The 19,107-nt window shown below is 42.9% G+C and overlaps 1 pseudogene; it reads left to right on the forward strand.

Annotated features, from left to right (window-relative positions):
• Positions 1–3: 3 nt before the first annotated feature.
• On the forward strand, positions 4–17,389 carry LOC138777120 (integrator complex subunit 6-like; annotated as a pseudogene).
• Positions 17,390–19,107: the final 1,718 nt, after the last annotated feature.

Raw genomic sequence — 19,107 nt, forward strand, 5'->3', positions numbered from 1 at the left:
AGCACCAACCTAATATCTGACAACTTGGACTGTGTCTTAGTTACAGTGTCATTTCATATCTGAAAAAGCTTAGTCAAAGGTAACCTTTAATTTGTCTATGAATTCATAGTTCTTCTATTCTCTCCTGCTTTTATCTCAATACAGTACATGTAGCTGGATTAAGTCTCTTTGAAAACTGTCATGAAGATATTTTTGGGGCTGACTGTGACACAGTTTCTGGACATGTCTCCACAATGTGACCCTGTTCACACTGAGCAAAAATGGCAGAATTCCACTGTGCTCAGTGTCCTGTAGTGAGTGAATGGGAGGGCGCACACGCGTCAGCTTCCTCCCCTCTCGGCTCAAAGAATTGACTTATCATTTCTTTGAGCGGAGAGCGGCAGGAGTGGACGCCACGCCCTCCCATTCACTCACTGCAGGACACTGAGCACAACGGGATTCCCCAGTTTTTGCTCAGTGTGAATGGGTCCTATAACAGATCACACTGTGATAGGCACTACTAAACTACACAGTGCTGCAGCTAAATAACGACATCAGACTGACAATCTGACCACCTGGATGACTTAAAGACTTGTAATAGCAGATATCCATATAAAATTTTATTGTGACTTTTGGTCTACTCTAAAGCGGGATAGAAAGACGAAAACAAGAATAAGATTGGTTACAAGTCAAGAATACAGCTATCTAGGGGAGGGCACAGTGCACACCCACAGTGAGATTAGTTGACTTCCGAATACGGTTGCACGTCCAGCTGTCGTCTTCCACACAACATCTGCATAGTTCTATAGAAGTGTCCTAAAGAGCACCAAATGTCCGGAAAAAACACCAACCCCTTGGTTCCCCTGAATAGATTTATAGATTTAAGACATGTCCTCAAAATTACCATTCCATACATACAGCTAAAGATTTAGCATACAATCTTTTATAGTAGGATTTTCTTCCATGTAGCAACCTATTGGAGCTCAGCTTTCATTTTTCTCATTGCTCTGGTGAAATAAAAGCCAGTTCTGAGAATCTTGTTATAAGACCGCATGTCCTCCCCCCACATTTTTTTTTTATCTCTGCAAAAGATGAAGCATTGGAATTGAGTTAACTAGCTTTATAGTTGGGCAACTAACCCAGTGTGAAGGGTGGGGTGGACATACTGGTGACATCGTATGATAATACGTGTTATCATGGATGGCATCTTATCACCAATACATTGTAGATTTTACACTGTGCCACTCTTATCATAATTTAAAATAAATAAATACACAACACACACACACACACACACATACACATACACAACACACACACCACACACTCTTTCCTATTCTGGATTGTGGATCTCTTTGGCAACCTTCATATTTTTACCACGTTATCCTGTTAGCTCTGTACGAATGTGTAAGGCAAGGAGGCATCTGATCAGAGCTCACCTCACACTTGCACATATGAGGCCTGTACCCGTTCTATACACAGACTGCCTTTTAACCTCTGTGCCACTTGTACCTTTGTTTGTTGCTGACATTGCATGTGTTTCATTCATGCTCGGCTATGAATGCTGTTTTTAATAGACTTCCTTCCAAAAGGTTTGCCTTACTCATAATTCTTTGTATGTTCCAGACTAAATGGAGTCTGAAAGAATAATTACATCTGTTGGAAGAAGGTCCCGCAGGAGACAGGGATTAAAGTGAAAAATACTCCACAAGACTGTCTTAGTTCACAACAAGCACTTCAAACAGCTGCTGCAGGGAATCTCTGGAGACGCCCCGATACGACTGCTGGAGATGAATGTCAAGGAGTTCCCTGTTTTTTCAGATTGGCCTCTTAAATAGGTAAAACGGGAAGCCTAGCCTGATTCACACTGTATTCACCATGTTCTAATGGCCAGTAAGGCTGGGTTCACACTGTGTTTTTGCAGTCCTGTTTAACATACAGAAAAGTAGTGTTTCCGTTTTTTATGTTAAAAAACGCATCAGTCTCAATCTGTTTTTTTTTTTTTTTTTTTTAATAAGGGAAGTCAATGGAGAAAGGATCCAAACGGATGACACACAATTGCATCAGTTTTTTTTCCATTAAAATGTATACGTTAAATGGATTGCAAAAAACACAGTGTGAACCCAGCTTAAAGAGCACAGTATTTCCTCAAAGGAAAAAAAAACGCTGTCGTACTCTCTTCAGCTCTATTTTAGAGTGATCTCTATTTCTTGGAAAGCTCTGTGTAACTAATATTGCATGCTATAAACTGTACTAGGGCCTCTTTTTCTTTCTTTTGGTTGCTTTCTTGACCGACTGAATGGTGAATCTGCACTGTTGATAGCAGAGTTTCAGGCCCATTCGTCTGTAGGTGATGTTTATGAATTAAATGACATCTGCCCAGATTATGCCGTGATGACACGGTCTGTTAGATTTGCTGCTGGCGGATTAAGGTGCAAATGTTAATGGTTGTAGAAGAAAGCAATAAGAATGTGTTTGAAATTTGATTTTTTCCACAATATCCACAAGATTGCAGATTTATTGCCGAATTTGACTTCCCCAATGTTTATGTATAGGTAATAAATTTTTAGCACTTTCATACTAGTGTATGTAAGCCATGTGTGACACAGGATCCATGTAGCCTCGTACAGTTTTTGCTGTGGGGCCCTAAGAATCCTAGCTACACCCCTGCATGGGTCATCAATGGTCTGGATCATGTACAGATTTTATCTAGCATGTATTTCTACAATGCCCATTCCCTTTGCTACTGCTCTACTTTTTCCCCGTATAATGGTCTGATGTACATTGATTTACTGCCCAGAGTAAACATAGTTTTCTTCAAGGTTCCAATAATGTCTTTTTTGCAATGTGAATATGCCCTTGTATTTTTACAATGGATAGAAATGCTTTGCCCACTTAATACAGTTCATACAGACTAATAACAGTTCATGATACTGCTGTGATTAGGGAATAATTTTAATTTCTTTTGTATATATTTGTATTCTTAAGGATCTCAAGCCCCAGACGTATAGAAATGCCTACGACATTCCACGCAGTAATCTGTTAGATCAGTTGACGAGGATGAGGACCAATTTACTGAAGACGATAGGTAACTGATTGTCGGTTCAGGATGAAGGTACTTTGTTGTTTGCTTATGCTATAATAGTCCGACCTAATATTCAAATATCTGAAATTAATATAATATAAAGTTAGCATGTCCCCTCAAAATTTCAGAATTATATAAAGACATATGAAAATCATAATTTATAATTTTATAATTTTCATTTGGGTTTTTAGATTGTCTGCATAGTGTTCCTGTGGCTCAGATGGGTAACTACCAAAGAATACTTGAAGCTTATGCCTTCCCCTCTCCGAGAGATTGATCCGGATCAACCGAAGAGGCTTCACACCTTTGAAATCCATTTAAACAGGATAAAAAAGGTATTTTAGTTCTTCACAGCAAAAACTGCCATTTCTCTACCATATTAGTGAATAGTTTTGTGAATTGTGAATACAGGGCAAAATGATGAAATCCCTGAAAGTCAGCAGAATGCAGGTGACATAGAACAATCTGTACTCTGTAAATGACATTGAAAAGAGGTTCTATTAACATGTAAGCATTTCCCTAATAGTTCATAGCAGCTTTAAAAAGAGCTTTGCACCTTAAGCATAGTCCTTGGTGTTTTCCAGACCAGATCGGTCATTGGACATGAAATATAAGCAGTATAATGCAGCTGGACAAAAATTTTCAGTATTTGTTTTGTGGAAAATTTAGTGCATATGAAAGGGTTCTGAAGGTTTGTTTAATGAGTTGTCCCAAGTTAGGCCCTTTTCATGCTTTTTCTATTGTTTGTTTTTTTTGTTGTTTTTTTTTGGATTATCCAGGGGTGGAGGTGGGGGATTTTTTTTCTCTCATTTATATATGGCTGGCGGAGGTGTAGAAATGAACATCAATACTTGCCTACCCTGATTTGCCATGGCTGCCTCTGGTTCCCCACTATATATAGACAACCCCTTTTAAAGGGGTAGTGCGGCGGTAAATAATTATTCTCAGAATAACTCACATTACATAGTTTATACAACTTTGTAATGTATGTTATGTCTGTGAATGGCCCCCTTCCCCATGTCCCACCACCCCCACCCGTGTACCCAGAAGTGTGGTGCGCTATACATACCTGTCATGTGCTGACCCCCGTCTCCGATCTTCAGTCAGTGACGTCTTCTTCGGGCGGGCCGGCGAACAGCTACGACTCTCCCGAATGCCGGCCGCCCTCAGCAGCGTCATCCGATGCTCAGCTGCGATTGGCTGAGCATAACTGTGCTCAGCCAATCGCGGCTGAGCATCTGATGACGCGGCAGAGGGCGGCCGGCACTCGGGAAGATCGGAGAACGCCGGCCGAAGATGACGTTGACACGGATCAGGTAATGTATAATGCACCAACACTTCCGGGTACACGTGCGGGGGTGGGGGGACACAAGGAAGGGGGCGATTCACAGACATAACACATTACAAAGTTATACAACTTTGTCATGTATGTGTTATTCTGTGAATAATTTCTTAGCGCCGCACTACCCCCTTTAGCATACAATTTACTATTGGATTTTATAGTGTCATTTTCCTAAAATTAATACCTTTTCATGTAAACCTAAAATAGCACAGGACATGACTACAGCTAACAGTTATTAACCAGTTATGAAGTTTATGCCATATTTTAATAATTTTCTTTGTTTGTCTTCAACTATAGGGTATGATGATTGATGAGGCTGACGAGTTTGTTGCTGGACCCCAGAATAAAGTAAAACGTCCTGGAGAGGCCAACACTCCAGCCTCCCTGAAGAGAAGGCGTAGTATGTCTCCTCTGCTGCTAAGAAGACCTCAAACCCCTCCGATCATCACCAATCATGTAGGAGGGAAGGGGACCCCTGCAGTGCCTGGGAGCCCTGCTCCACACAACCTAATAAAGCCAATTCCCATACACAAAGGTAAGATATCAGTATACAGCTATTATGGCTAGATTTACATTTAATGGCAAAAGGTGACATGTTATACATTAAAAGAGCAGCCATGGAGAGATCATGCAAAGTAAGGTAATGAAAGGGAATGTGAGAACCACACTTGCTGCAGGGTTTTTGGGTTGTATCAAAATAGTTCCTGTTGCTTATTTGGCCTGTGTGCAAATAGAAAGCTTTTACCACACAGGTGTCAAACTGCGGCCCTCCAACTGTTTAAAAAATTATAATTCTCTGCCTTGAGAGCCAAAGATTTGGCTTTCAAGGCATGACGGGAATTGTAGTTTTGCAACAGCTGGAGGGCTGCAACTTTGACACCCCTGTTATACCAAGAAACAGCTTTAAGGGTTTACTAAATAAGAACCCTATGCACATACTGCGGAACATTTAGAGGTGCAAAGTTATTCCCCTATACATGCATGAGGATTATTTGGGGCTCCACTTCTGAAACCTCTGCTGTGTCTGTACGTTTAGCCATGTTAGAAATCTGTTCAAGGTGTGCTGCCGTTTATACACAATAGTAGCTGTAGAGCCACAGGTTGGGAACACTACTTTACAGCTGTAGAGTGTCTTGTGTGCATATATTATATTATATGTGTATAATTATGTGTACATTAGATAAAAATGACATTGATTTATTTTTCTCTTTGTGCAGATGGCAATAACAGTCTAACTACAGAAGGGAATGGAGAAAGGACAGACAATGGCCAGGCTGTGGAAAAACAAATGGATGGACTGTCTCCATTAGGTGTTTCTGCTGCTTTGGGGGATGAGGATATGCTGCCTAATAACTTTGATTCTGTTACTGATGAACTGAATTGCTTGAATGAGGATAACCTGGACCACAAGCCGGTTAATAACACGCTTATAAAGGCGCCTTTAGATAACTATCTGCCTATAGAAGATTCTCTTGGGACTCGGGAGTGTACATCGGGAATGACTGTGCCAAACTCACTGAAGGAAATGCAAAGTATCATCAATGGAACAAACGCAGATATTAAGATTAGAGTCATGAAGGAAGTGCGAAAGCCAGGAAGAAGTAAGTAGAAAGCACATATTACCCATTTCATAGACGTTCTGGACTAAGGAGGTTGTCCATACAGGGTTCTTGACAGGAAAGCTGTAAAAACAAGTAACTGGACAGTGTTAAAGAAGCACTCCAGATTTTTTTTCTTTATCCCCCCCCCCCCCATGTGACCAGCAGTCGGAGCATCAGAAAATTAGATGGTCTTCTGTGTTCTAGCCCTCATCCACACCTCAGGTTTTTTTTCTGGGACCAGTAATGCATCTGTTTTTTTTTTTTTTTTTTTTTAGATCTACAAAAATTGATTGGTGGGTAATAAATGGCCACTGGGAAGGACCTGCCTAGAGGTTGCCAGGCAATTCTTCAGACGGACGGCACATGGATGGTTCATCCGTATGTCCTTCCATTTAGAGCGGCACTATCAGAACCTGCTGATATGCCGCAGTAGTTGTCCCCCTCAGCAGTATATTGCAGTTAGTTAACCCCTCCCTTGCCGACGATCGCTGCTATATGCTGATCAATACAGATCAGGCATATAGCAGCTAAATTCAGCTTTCCGGGTCATCGGTGACCCGGAAAGCAATGGTTATTGGTGCTGTCCGAGATAGCACCAATCGCCATAAGTGTCCCCACCAAAGATGGCGCCGATGCCAGTACCGGCCGGCCTATCACGGCGATCATACTGTAAAAACACAGTTTTGCCGGGTTCTGCACCCCTCAGCTAGGTAGCTGAGGGGTGCAGAACAGGTGTGTGTGGTGCAGGTGTACCATACTCACCTGATCTGGGCGTCCGGAGCGACGATCTGCGGTCCGCACCGTCCTCGCGTCGTCTTCGCTTCACTTCCGGGTTCGGTCGTCCAGCGTCGGAAACGCTCGGGTTCGGCGGGTCTCGGCAATCTCCGGCAGCGTCGCTCTACTGCCCCCTAGCGGCTGATCAGTGCATATCATTCACTGATCAGTTGCTTTGGTTTAAAAAGATTCTTTTAGTTTTTTTTTTGTTTTTTTGCGCCCTAACGCCGCTGAGTGCTGATCAGCATCGCACATAAGTGCGCCGCTGATCAGCAACTCCTCCATTTTGGCATAGGGGCGTTTTTTCCCCCCTATATCCTACCGCCACTGTCTGCTGATAAGCTCCTTTCTTGGTGTAGGGATATTTTTTTCTTACTGTCAAAAAAAACGTAAAAAACACTACACTACACCACACTACATGGAATAAAGTTTTACACTACACTACATTACACATTTACATACCCCATATACCAATCCCCGTATAAAGATGGCCCCCAGGGTGTTTTCGGCGTCAGAGGCATACGTTATTATTGCCTCCGACACCGAAACAGCCAGTGAGGATGAATGGGGGGATCCTTCTTTCCTCCATTCATCCTCATCATCCAGGGACGTGTCTGGGGGGTAGCGTAGCGTACGCTGCCCCCCCAGACACGTCTTTTCCGCCAGAACCGTCCCAATAAGAGATCACGGTATGGCGTGAAATTCTACAAACTCTGTGAGAGTACCTCAGGGTACACTTACAGATTTAGGGTACGTGCACACTGCGGAATGGAGAAGGATAGCCCTTTGTGCATTCCGCAGCTGGCACCCACCGGCGGACTGATGGAGGCGCGCGTCTCCGCCCGTGTCATAGATTCCATTCTATGCACGGGCAGATTCCGTTGTCCGTCCAAAGAATGAACACGTTCATTCTTTGGACAGAGGGCGGAATCCGCCAGTACATAGAATGGAGTGTGACACGAGCTGAGACACGCGCCTCCATCACTCCGCCGGTGGGTGCCAGCTGCGGAATGCACAAAGGGTTATCCTTCTCCATTCCGCAGTGTACAGGTACCATTACAGTGTATGAAGGAAGGGACACCCGAATCCAGCCCCCAGATGCCCACTCCCCCCCCCCCCCCAAATCCTCGGAGTTAGTGGGAAGATTGTTTGGGAACTGATCTTCCCACTGCTGGATATAGGATACCACCTGTACGGGGATAACTTTTATACCAGCACCCCCTCTTCTGGTCCCTCGCTGCCCGAGCTACTGTAGCTTGCAGCACGATCCGAAAATATCATAAGCAGTAACAGAGCCCTAATATTTAGCAGCCATGGAGCGGACCCAGCGCTTCTGGATATGAAGGACCCCGTATCGCACCAGGACAACATTTTCCAGGTGACGTCCCCCACACTGGAGAACAGGAGACCCCAGAAGAAGTGCAGAGTGTGGCGTAACAGGGGGATTAGGAAGGACACCATTTTCCAGTGCGACACCTGTCCTGATCCCCCCGGCCTCTGCATACTGGATCGCTTCAAGACGTACCACACGTCATTGGAGATCTACATTATCTAAATTCCGTCCCTTATTCCTATTTCAGGGGTCACGTTGATCCAGGGATTATTCTGATCACCATTATGGAGTCGGGAAGGAATTTTTCCCCTGTGATGAGGCTACTGTCGTCTGCCTTACGAGGGTTTTTTTGCCTTCCTCTGGATCAACACAGGTTGAATTTGATGGACACCTGTCATTTTCAACCTTATAAACCAATAATTGGCCTAATACCCCCAAATAAATTAGAATGGTCCCTTTTCCCCAACTAAATAGGTATAGCCGCCATTCCCATTAGAGGATGCCATGATGCAATTACAATGCCTCTGTGCGGCCAGGACAGTAGAAACCCCCCACAAGTGACCACATTCTGGAAACTACACCCGATAAGGAATCTAACAAGGGGGGCAGCCGGGATATGGCCCCCTGGGGACGGCCACATTTGGGACGTGAAAATGAAAAAAATTTATTTTTTATTTTCACGGTACATGTTCCACATATGTGCCCGTCACCAGTGGGGTCCATATGCTCACTGCACCCCTTGTTAGATTCCTTATGGGGAGTAATTTCCAGAATGGGGTCACTTGTGGGGGGTTTCTACTGTCCTGGCAGCACAGGAGCTTTTTAATTGCGACATGGCCTCCATCCTCCATTCCAGCCTCTAAATGGCGCCCTGTCCCTTTGGTGGCTTGCCCTGTGCCCATATGGCACATTATGTCCACATGTGGGGTATTTTCGTACTCAGGGGAAATTACCCTACATGTTTTGTGTTCACTTTCTTTTTAAACCCCTTGTGGAAAAGGAAAAAAATCAAGGCTAGACTAACATATAGTGTAAAAAATGTTTTTTTACACTAAATTATTGATCTTGTCTTGATTTTTTTCATTTTCACAAGGGGTTAAAAGATAAAAAAAAAAACACTAAATGTGTAGAGCAATTTCACCTGAGTACGGAAATACCCCACATGTGGACATAAAGCGCCATGCGGGTGCAGGGTAAGCCTCCAAAAGGAAGGAGCGCCATTTGGTTTTTGGAGGCTGGATTTGGCTGGAATGGATTTCAAGGGGCCATGATGCATTCAAAAGGTCCCTGTGTTGCCAAGACAGTTGAACCCCCCCACAAGTGACCCCATTATGGAAACTACACCCCTCAGGGAATGTAACAAGGGGTGTAGTGAGCATATGGACCCCACTGGTGACGGGCACAAATGTGGAACAATATGGCGTGAAAATAAAAATTTTTACACTAGAATGTTGGTTTAGCCTTAAATTTTTCATTTTCACAAGAGGTTAAAAGAGAAAAACACATAATGTGTAGAGCAATTTCCCCCGAGCCCGTAAATACCCCACATGTGGACATAAAGCGCCATGTGGGTTCAGGGCAAGCCTCCGAAGGGAAGGAGCGCCATTTGGATTTTGGAGGTTGGATTTGGCTAGAATGGATGATGAACGCCATGTCGCATTTACAGAGCACTCGTGCTGCCAAAACACTGGAAACCCCCCACAAGTGACCCCATTCTGGAAACTGCACCCCTCAAGGAATCTAACAAGGGGTGCAGTGAGGATATGGACCCCTTGATGACGGGCACATTTGTGCCATGAAAGTGAAAAAATGAAAATATTCCCTTTCACGTCACATTGTTCCACATTTGTGCCCGTCACCAGTGGGGTCCATATGCTCACTGAACCCCTTGTTAGATTCCTTGAGGGGTGTAGTTTCCAGAATGGGGTCACTTGTGGGGGGTTTCCAGTGTCTTGGCAGCACGAGGGCTCTGTAAATGCGACATGACCCTTGAAATCCATTCCAGTAAAATCCAGCTTCCAAAAGCCAATTGGCGCTCCTTCCTTTTGGACGCTCGTCCTGCGCCCGCTTGGCACTTTATGTGCACATGTGGGGTATTTCCGTACTCGGGAGAATCTGCGCTACATGTTTTGTGTTTTTTTTTTTTTCTTTTATCCCCTTGTAAAAATGAAAAATGAAGGCTAGAACAACATTTTAGTGTAAAAAATAGAATTTTTCCTTTTTTACACCACATTGTTCTGAAAATCTGTGAAGCACCTGTGGGGTCCAAATGCTCACCGCACCCCTTGTTACGTTCCTTGAGGGGTGCAGTTTTCTAAATGGTGTCCTTTTAGGGGTGTGTTTTAGGTTTTGGCACCCCAGAGCCTCTGCCAACCTGAAGTGGTACAGTCAGAAATGACCAAATATAACGGAGGCGTTGAAATTCACTAGGCGCTCCCTTATATCTGAGGCTTGTGGTTGCGTCAAATACCCCATATGTGGCCCTATTGCGCTATTTCTATAAACTGCAGAAACGGGGCAATCAGTATTGGGGTGAATTTCTCTGCTAATAGGTTTATCATTATAAAAGATATTGGATTACAATAAAATCTCTGCACAGAAAATAAAAATTTTCAAATTTCTTACACACTTAGCTTTTATTTCTGTGACTCCCCTAAAGGGTTAAAAAACTTTCTGGATGTGCGTTTGCAGAGTTTGGGGGGGGGGGGGTGCAGTTTCTGAAATGGGGTGCTTTGTGGGGCTTTCTAACATACAGGCCCCTCAAATACACTTTCAACCTGAACAGGTCCCTAAAAATATCTGATTTAGAAATTTTACTGAAAATTTGGAAAATTGCTGCTAATGTTTTAAGCTTTCTATTGTCCAAAAAAAATGAAATATAGTTTAATAAAAGCCGCCAACATAAAGTAGACATGTTGCTAATGCTATTTAATATATAATTTATGTGGCATAACCATTTTCTGTATAAGCAGAAAGGTTTCAAAGTTGGAAAAATGCATTTTTTCACGTTATTTTGGTGTTTTTCATAAAGATTTGTTATAAGTATCAACTCCGTTTTACCAGAAATGTAAAGTACAATATGTCACGAGAAAACAATCTCAGAATCGGCTGGATAGGTAAAAGCATCCCGAAGTTATTAATGAATAAAGTGACACTGGTCATATTCATAAAATTTGTCTCTGTCATTAAGGCCATTTCAGGCTCTGTCCTTAAGGGGTTAAGAGCATTTAGGGCGTTGCTCAGGGCTGGAGAGCATTGCTGCGACCTGCCTACCCCGCCCCCTCCCACTATGCATATTCATAACTGCATAGTGGGCTCTATACACGCCAGCTGCACAGGGAATAGGCAGAAGTCTGACAGGATACCCAACAGATGTAGCAGAGCTGTTAATATACTTGCAAAATATCAGGGGGAGAGTGTACTATGCAGTCATTACATAGGACTGTCTGCTCTTAGTGTTGCATGGGACTGCAGTCCTTCAGTACACACTGTCTGCGCACTGCATAGTATAGCACACCGGGGGCAGGAGTTGCACAGAGCGCCTGTAGTTGTGGCTGCTGCAGTTGCCCTCTCCCTGCGCCCGGCCATGTGCTCTGCTAGGGGGCGGGTCTGGGGGGGCTGATCTTCTGTCTGGAATCACAACTCCACGAGCAGCGACCGTCAGAAGCCCAGACATACTTTACCCGAACTCCACGGAAATGCCCGGGCACAGTAGCCAGGACTGCACGGCAGGCACATGACTGATGCCCCGAGGTCCCGCAAGCAGCGGCTGATGGCAGCATTGGAGGAGCGGCACCCGGAGCGGTTGACTACTATCGAAGCCTCCATTCTGCAGAAATGGACTGCAGGTCCTAATTTTTTTGTGGAATGGATCAGCAGCTAAAATCAGATTTGATTTCAAAACAGATGTGGAGGATGGCCACATTGAACTAAATAGGTCCTCTGTCATCAACACATCAGTTTTTGGGGGGTTTTTTGTCTGTAAATCGGGATCAGTTAACCACTTCAGGATCAGGCAAATTTTCGTTTTTGCGCTTCCATTTTTTTCCTCCTCGTGTTTAAAAGGCCATAGCGCTTTGCATTTATTTTATTTGATGGCTTTTAAAAATTAGAACCTTTTTTTAAAAGAGTAATTTTAAGGAACATAAATTTTATTACCATGCTTATGGCACTTTTATTCTTTGGTCTATGGGGCTGTGTGAGGTGTAATTTTTTGCGCCATGATCTGTACTTTCTATTGGTACCTTACTTGCGCATATGTGACTTTTTGATCACTTTTTATTACAATTTTTCTGGATTTGATGTGACTAAAAATGCGCAATTTTGGCACTTTGGCAGGTTTTTGCGCTTATGCCATTTTCCATGCGAGATCGGGAATGTGATAATTTGATAGTTCGGACGAGTACACACGCGACGATACCAAATATTTTTGCATGTTTGTTTATTATTATTTATAAAATGGGAAAATACTGTGATTCAGACTTATTAAGGAAGGGGATTTTTTATATTAATAAAAACATTTTTTTTTTTTTTTAATTTTATACTTTCAGTCCTTCTGGTGGACTTTCAGTATTACTGCAGTGATCTTTCATAGAGATCACTGCAGTATACTTTATACAGCAATGATCGATGAGATTATTGTTGTATTACTCTGGTCTGCAGCAAACCAGAGGAATCAAATGCCGAGCCGGGATCAGCGTCAGGGCGTCACTGAGTCCCGGCTCTGTAAGCAGAATATTTACAGTGGGGAAAAAAAGTATTTAGTCAGTCACCAATAGTGCAAGTTCCACCACTTAAAAAGATGAGAGGCGTCTGTAATTGACACCATATGTAGACCTCAACTATGGGAGACAAAATGAGAAAACAAATCCAGAAAATCACATTGTCTGATTTTGTAAGAATTTATTTGCAAATTATGGTGGAAAATAAGTATTTGGTCAGTAACAAAATTTCATCTCAATACTTTGTTATATATCCTTTGTTGGCAATGACAGAGGTCAAACGTTTTCTGTAAGTTTTCACAAGGTTGGCACACACTGTTGTTGGTATGTTGGCCCATTCCTCCATGCAGATCTCCTCTAGAGCAGTGATGTTTTGGGGCTGTCGCTTGGCAACACGGACTTTCAACTCCTTCCAAAGGTTTTCTATAGGGTTGAGATCTGGACACTGGCTAGGCCACTCCAGGACCTTGAAATGCTTCTTACGAAGCCACTCCTTCGTTGCCCTGGCGTTGTGCTTTGGATCATTGTCATGTTTGAAGACCCAGCCACGTTTCATCTTCAATGCCCTTGCTGATGGAAGGAGGTTTGCACTCAAAATCTCACGATACATGGCCCCATTCATTCTTTCATGTACCCGGATCAGTCGTCCTGGCCCCTTTGCAGAGAAACAGCCCCAAAGCATGATGTTTCCACCCCCATGCTTTACAGTAGGTATGGTGTTTGATGGATGCAACTCAGTATTCTTTTTCCTCCAAACACGACAAGTTGTGTTTCCACCGCCCTTGTGTGCTGCACAGGCCTCAGAAATGAAGGACCCCCCCTTCTTTTTATCAGGGTGTTTTACATGCACCCTGTTGGGTTTGCTAAAGAATTGAAATGCCAAACCATCACAAATACCAGCTCCAAATGATATTATGGAAACTATATCCCTCAAGGGATATATAGGGAAAGGAATAGTATCCTCTTTCTTATTATCGTAGGATAGATATATGTTTATCCCAGGCATGTTTAAATTCTGTTATTGTAGATTTACCAACCACATCTGCTGGAAGTTTGTTCCAAGCATCTACTACTCTTTTAGTAAAGTAATATTTTCTCAAGTTTCTGATCTCTCTCCCAACTAATGCTTAGTTTTTCTTATTAACAAAACTTCCCTCCTGAACCTTATTTTATTTCACTCATGTCCCCTCTTTCCTTCAAACTATACAGATTCAACTTTCCTGATATGGTTTATGCCTCACACCCTCCACCCTCCATTTTTGTAGCCCGTCTTTGGACCCGTTCTATTTTATAAATAACTTATTTTTAGGTGAGGTCTCCAGAACTGGACACAGTATTCCAGATGTGGCCTCACCAGAGCTCTATACAGCGGGATCACAATTTCCATCTTCCTACTGGTTATACCTCTAGCTATACACCCCAGCATACAATTTGCTTTCCCCACCGCCTGGTTACACTTGGGATTAATTTAAGTCAGTCAGAAATCACTACCCCTAAATCCCTCTCTTCTAAGTCTTCAACACAAAACTGACGATATGATACTCAGATAGAGGATTCCTCCTCCCCAGGTGCATTATATTACATTTGGAAACATTGAACTGCAGTTTCCATTGTTTTTCTCCTGATTATGGCAGTACCTCATATTGGCTTATAATTTTTTGTTTGTGGAAGATTAGACAGCACTCTGTGATAATACGGTGGTGCACGTGGAAGGAAAGAGTTCCCAGTCTCATTGTTTGGGCACACAGCAGGGCTCAGAAGGGAAGGATGCCTGTTTCGCATATTTAGCAGAGATTTTGCTGGAACCATTTTTGGGGATTATGTGCTATACTAGTACAGCAAAGTCATCCCATTTTTAAAACTACTTTTCCAAAAGAGTTCATCTAGGGCTGTAATGATCAAATAGACCTCACAGGAAAGTTTTTAGCATTATGCCATGAAAATCACAATTTGAATAAAAAAAATAATAATACAAATTTCTCATTTTTACAAAGAACACAGTGTGTTACGCAGTTTTTTTCTGACTACAGCAATACATTGTGACCATAAACTGATGTTTGGGCACACGGCAGGGCTCAGAAGGGAAGGAACGCTGTTTTTAGTGCAAATTTTGCTGGAATGGATTTAAGGTGCTATGTAGACCTTTAGCGCCCCTTGGTACTAGTATGGTGGAAACCCCCCAGAGAGAACCCCAGTTTTTAAACTAAACCCCTCAGAGAATCATCTAGGAGTAAACTGAGCATTTAGACCCCACATGTTTTTGAGGACATGTAACTAGTGTTGGGCAGATCTGAACGCTCGGAGCTGGCGTAGGTTTCACTGACATTGACATTTTGGCAGAAAAATGCTAAATGTGGCACAGAGGGACCTAATGCGAATAAAGGATTCACAAAACCAGTGTTTGCGAATATATTTATGCACATCGGGCCCATCTGCTGTATCTTAACCAGATAATAAATGTTCCCCCAAGTCTGGGCCCCAGCCCAAGGCTTGCAGACCTAGAGGCCCTGACACACATCGGGACCACATGATAGCATTGCGGAGTGACATTTAGTTGACATTTATAGTTTGCCCTATTCCTCTGCACTTCACCTGATATATTGGTTCCCCTCATCACCCTGTAAAATCCCCCCTCATTACTCTTTATAGACTAATACTTTTAAACTTTAACCTTTTTTACTATTCATATAATTGAATAACATTTCAGTGTTTTTTTTCTTTCTTTGGCAGCGAGCCTCTGTTTCCAGCTTCATCCGTTTTACATAATTTATTCTTTTCCTCATTTTTGATGACATTATCCAGTAATGACCTCATTGTGGTTTGCTGATTCATCTGTTGGCGTCAGTACTAGATTTTCCATGGATTCCAGTTGACATTTATCTATTTGTATCTTCAGATTATGAAAAAATCTTCGCCCTGCTTGAAGAAGTGCAAGGACCCTCTGAAGTACAGAAAACCTTCATAGAATTTACAATCAAGGAAGCTGCACGGTAAGTGCTAGGAACACTACCCAACATGTAATCCAAGCCTCTCGGTATCGTCCGCTGCTTTTGATCTCATTCTTTCTTTTATTGTAATCAAAACGCCAAGAAATATATAAAGAATCCTGTGTACCAGAAGCTCATCTATTATGCCCACCCTCTTTCACAAACCTCAGATCTGTCTCTGGCTGAAGGCAACTGGCTGCAGCAGGAGCCCTCCCCCACTTCTCTGCCTTCTATAGGAGACCAGGCACGCCACTTATTGTTCCTTGTACAGAAATAGGTGCCACTTTAGAGAAAACTGTGCCGAAGTGAGTTGTGATGGGAGATTATGTCAAAGAAAAATTCCAGCAGGAGATAATTAAAAAAAAAATATATATATTTTTATATAGAAGCTCTTACTTTATTGTCCTCTGGTCAGCTCTGGAAACCAGTAGCCACTTCTTCTTCAGAAGATGGGGGTGCATCATCAGTATATGCCACCCCCTAATAAATCCCTAATGTATAGTTTAATAGGATGTAGATCAGTTCCCCTTTTATTTTTTCTTGGGGAGCAGTGAAGCATTACATTGGAATTAACTATATTAAACCTACATCTATATTGTGTATTTTTACTAATCAGGTTTAAAAAGAGAGTGTTAATACAGCACTTGGAAAGATTTCTATCTGAACTGGACTCCAGCGGTGTTCCAAACATTGTCAACCATGTGAACAGCAGATAGCAGTGTGCTCAGAAGACTGAGGACCAGGGTTGAGCTTGCTGTCGCAGAAGAAAGAGGACATGGTGACCTCCTTCAACACCTTGCATCTCGGGACACTTTCTGGCCAGAGACAGAAGACAAGCGACGGAGTGACAAGTTGATGTAGGCATCAGGACTTACAATGAACTGTGAGGCTTTTTCTGTATGGAGGGGGCCGCCCGGTGAGCAGGCTGGAGATGATAACCACTGGTGGCCCTCCAACAGGTGATGAATGTACTCATTTGGCACTAATAACACAATGCTCACGCTGTAGAAAGCACTTGAGGGAGTGAGAGGCAAAACAATGCTCTAGCACAGGCCATCACTTTGATCAGAAGCAAGCAACTGGTGGTTGGTTATAGGCAGACTGAGAGTTGTACTCTGACAACTGGGGGAACCAGCAGTTGCCTGACTGCGATCCTGGTGATGATCTCTGCATGACGCATTTATGAGTACATGAGGTAGCTTGTCCCGTTTTCAGAATAGGCTGCCGTTTTGTATTGAGGGACATTAAAGACAGCCCTGTGACTGTATACATCTTATGAGTCACTAAACAAACTACCTCAGACTCTCTTCTGTTTTGTCTGCAGACGTTAAGAAAGTGCACCTGAGACTCCCCAGGTCCCCGACTTCTTTCATCCTGTGAGCAGGACGGAGACTCGTCAGGTGGCCTTGCACTCGCTGTGCTTTGGAAGCACTAGAAAAGGAGAACTCCTTTGTTTCTTTTTCTTTTTTTTTTTTTAACGTTTACTTAATTTTAATGTTCATACAGAAGAACTATTTTGGACAGTATTGTTATTAGCTCTGTAATTTGTGATATTTTAACTGTATATAGAAGTTTTTGTCTTGTATATAAAATTATATACATAAATATATATAATAAATTTTTTTATTAAATTGTAATTGTGGTTTGATATGACTGTAACCTATGTATAGGATCGGTTCAGGTAATGTGTAAAGGAAGTAAAATTTTATATTTTACACTAGTGAGGCCAGATGTATATGTACAGGCTTGGTGCTGGAAGGCAAACCATCTATGTGAGTCATGCAGGCTGCAACCCAATAGGGCCCTCAGCTGACAGACCGGTATCATTAGTCCTACTGTCCTGTAATGATACAGCCATAGGCTGGAAGCTGTTTTCCTCCCTAGGGCTGCATCCAACTTTTCAGCCAGCGGTATTCAAATGCCAAATGATGGGACTCAAGTTCCTACTGTGGATTTGCTCATTTCTAGACTGAAGCATGCTCCAGTTGCGCTCATTTATAATCAATATACAACCTTAAAGGGGTTGTCCAGCGAAAATATTTTTCTTTCAAATCAACTGGTGCTAGAAAGTTATATAGATTTGTAATTTTCTATAAAAAAAAAAAAAATCTCAAGTCTTCCCATACTACTTAGCTGCTGTATGTCATGTAGGAAATGTTGTTTTATTTTCAGTCTTACACAGTGCTGTCCGCTGCTACCTCTGGCTGAGACAGGAACTGTCCAGATCAGCAGAGGTTTTCTATGGGGATTCATAGAAAACCGAGACACAGTTCCAGAGATGTCAGCAGAGAGCAGTGTCGGACTAAAAATAAAACAACATTTCTTGCAGGACTTACAGCAGCTGATAAGTATGCGAAGACGAGATTTTTTTAATAGAAGTAAATTACAAATCTATATAACTTTCTGGCACCAGTTTATTTGAAAGAAAAATTTCGGTGGGCAACACCTTTAAACAATTTGTCTTCTAATCTAATCACATTTCATTTGGTATACTTCCAGTGGAAAATGAAAATGTTAAGGCCCTATTCCACAGAACGATTATCGTTCGTATTCGGCCGCTATCGGCCGCTAGGGACGATAATCGCCCGGTGGAATAGAGTGCAACGATCAGCCAACATCGTTCATGTCGGCTGATCGTTGCAGTTGCTTGTTTTTCAACATGTTAAAAAACAAGCGACTGATATAGCAGCGATCTGCTGCCGTCGCTCCGTTGAATTGGAGCATCGGCAGCAGACGCTGCTATATCCTATGGGCTGCCCGGACGATCAGCGATCCCCCGGGCAGCCCCCCCCCCCGCAGATCCCCGCCGCCCCCTCCCGCACTCACCCGCTCGCTGCAGCCGCGTTGAATAGCAGCGGCAGCGAGCGGGGAACGAGGAGCAAACGAGCGCTGAGAGCGCTCGTTTGCTCCTCTAAACGACCTGTGGAATAGGGGCATTACAGTGTAGTGCTTTTTGCAAGACCCCCATCTTAATTCTTTGAAAGTTAACATTGCCCGCTCTGTTAAAGAAACAATGGTCCTGCAGTTTGGATACAGTCTCTATTTAAACCAGTCATCTCGCATTACACTTGATACTCCAACATGCAAACCTCCCCCCAGTTTCCTGTAGTACTTTCCTTTATTGTTTCTGAATCAATGCAGATGCTGCTGTAATCACAGGATTTTATCAACTGACACAGGAACATCTTGTAATCTCATGCTCAGAAACATACTTTATAATTGGTTATATTTCAAACTAAAAATCTGCTTATCCCACTATTGTCGATGCGATTCCTTGTAAAGTTG

The sequence above is a fragment of the Dendropsophus ebraccatus genome, unplaced genomic scaffold (genome assembly GCF_027789765.1).
Source record: "Dendropsophus ebraccatus isolate aDenEbr1 unplaced genomic scaffold, aDenEbr1.pat pat_scaffold_500_ctg1, whole genome shotgun sequence".
Lineage (NCBI taxonomy): Eukaryota > Metazoa > Chordata > Amphibia > Anura > Hylidae > Dendropsophus > Dendropsophus ebraccatus.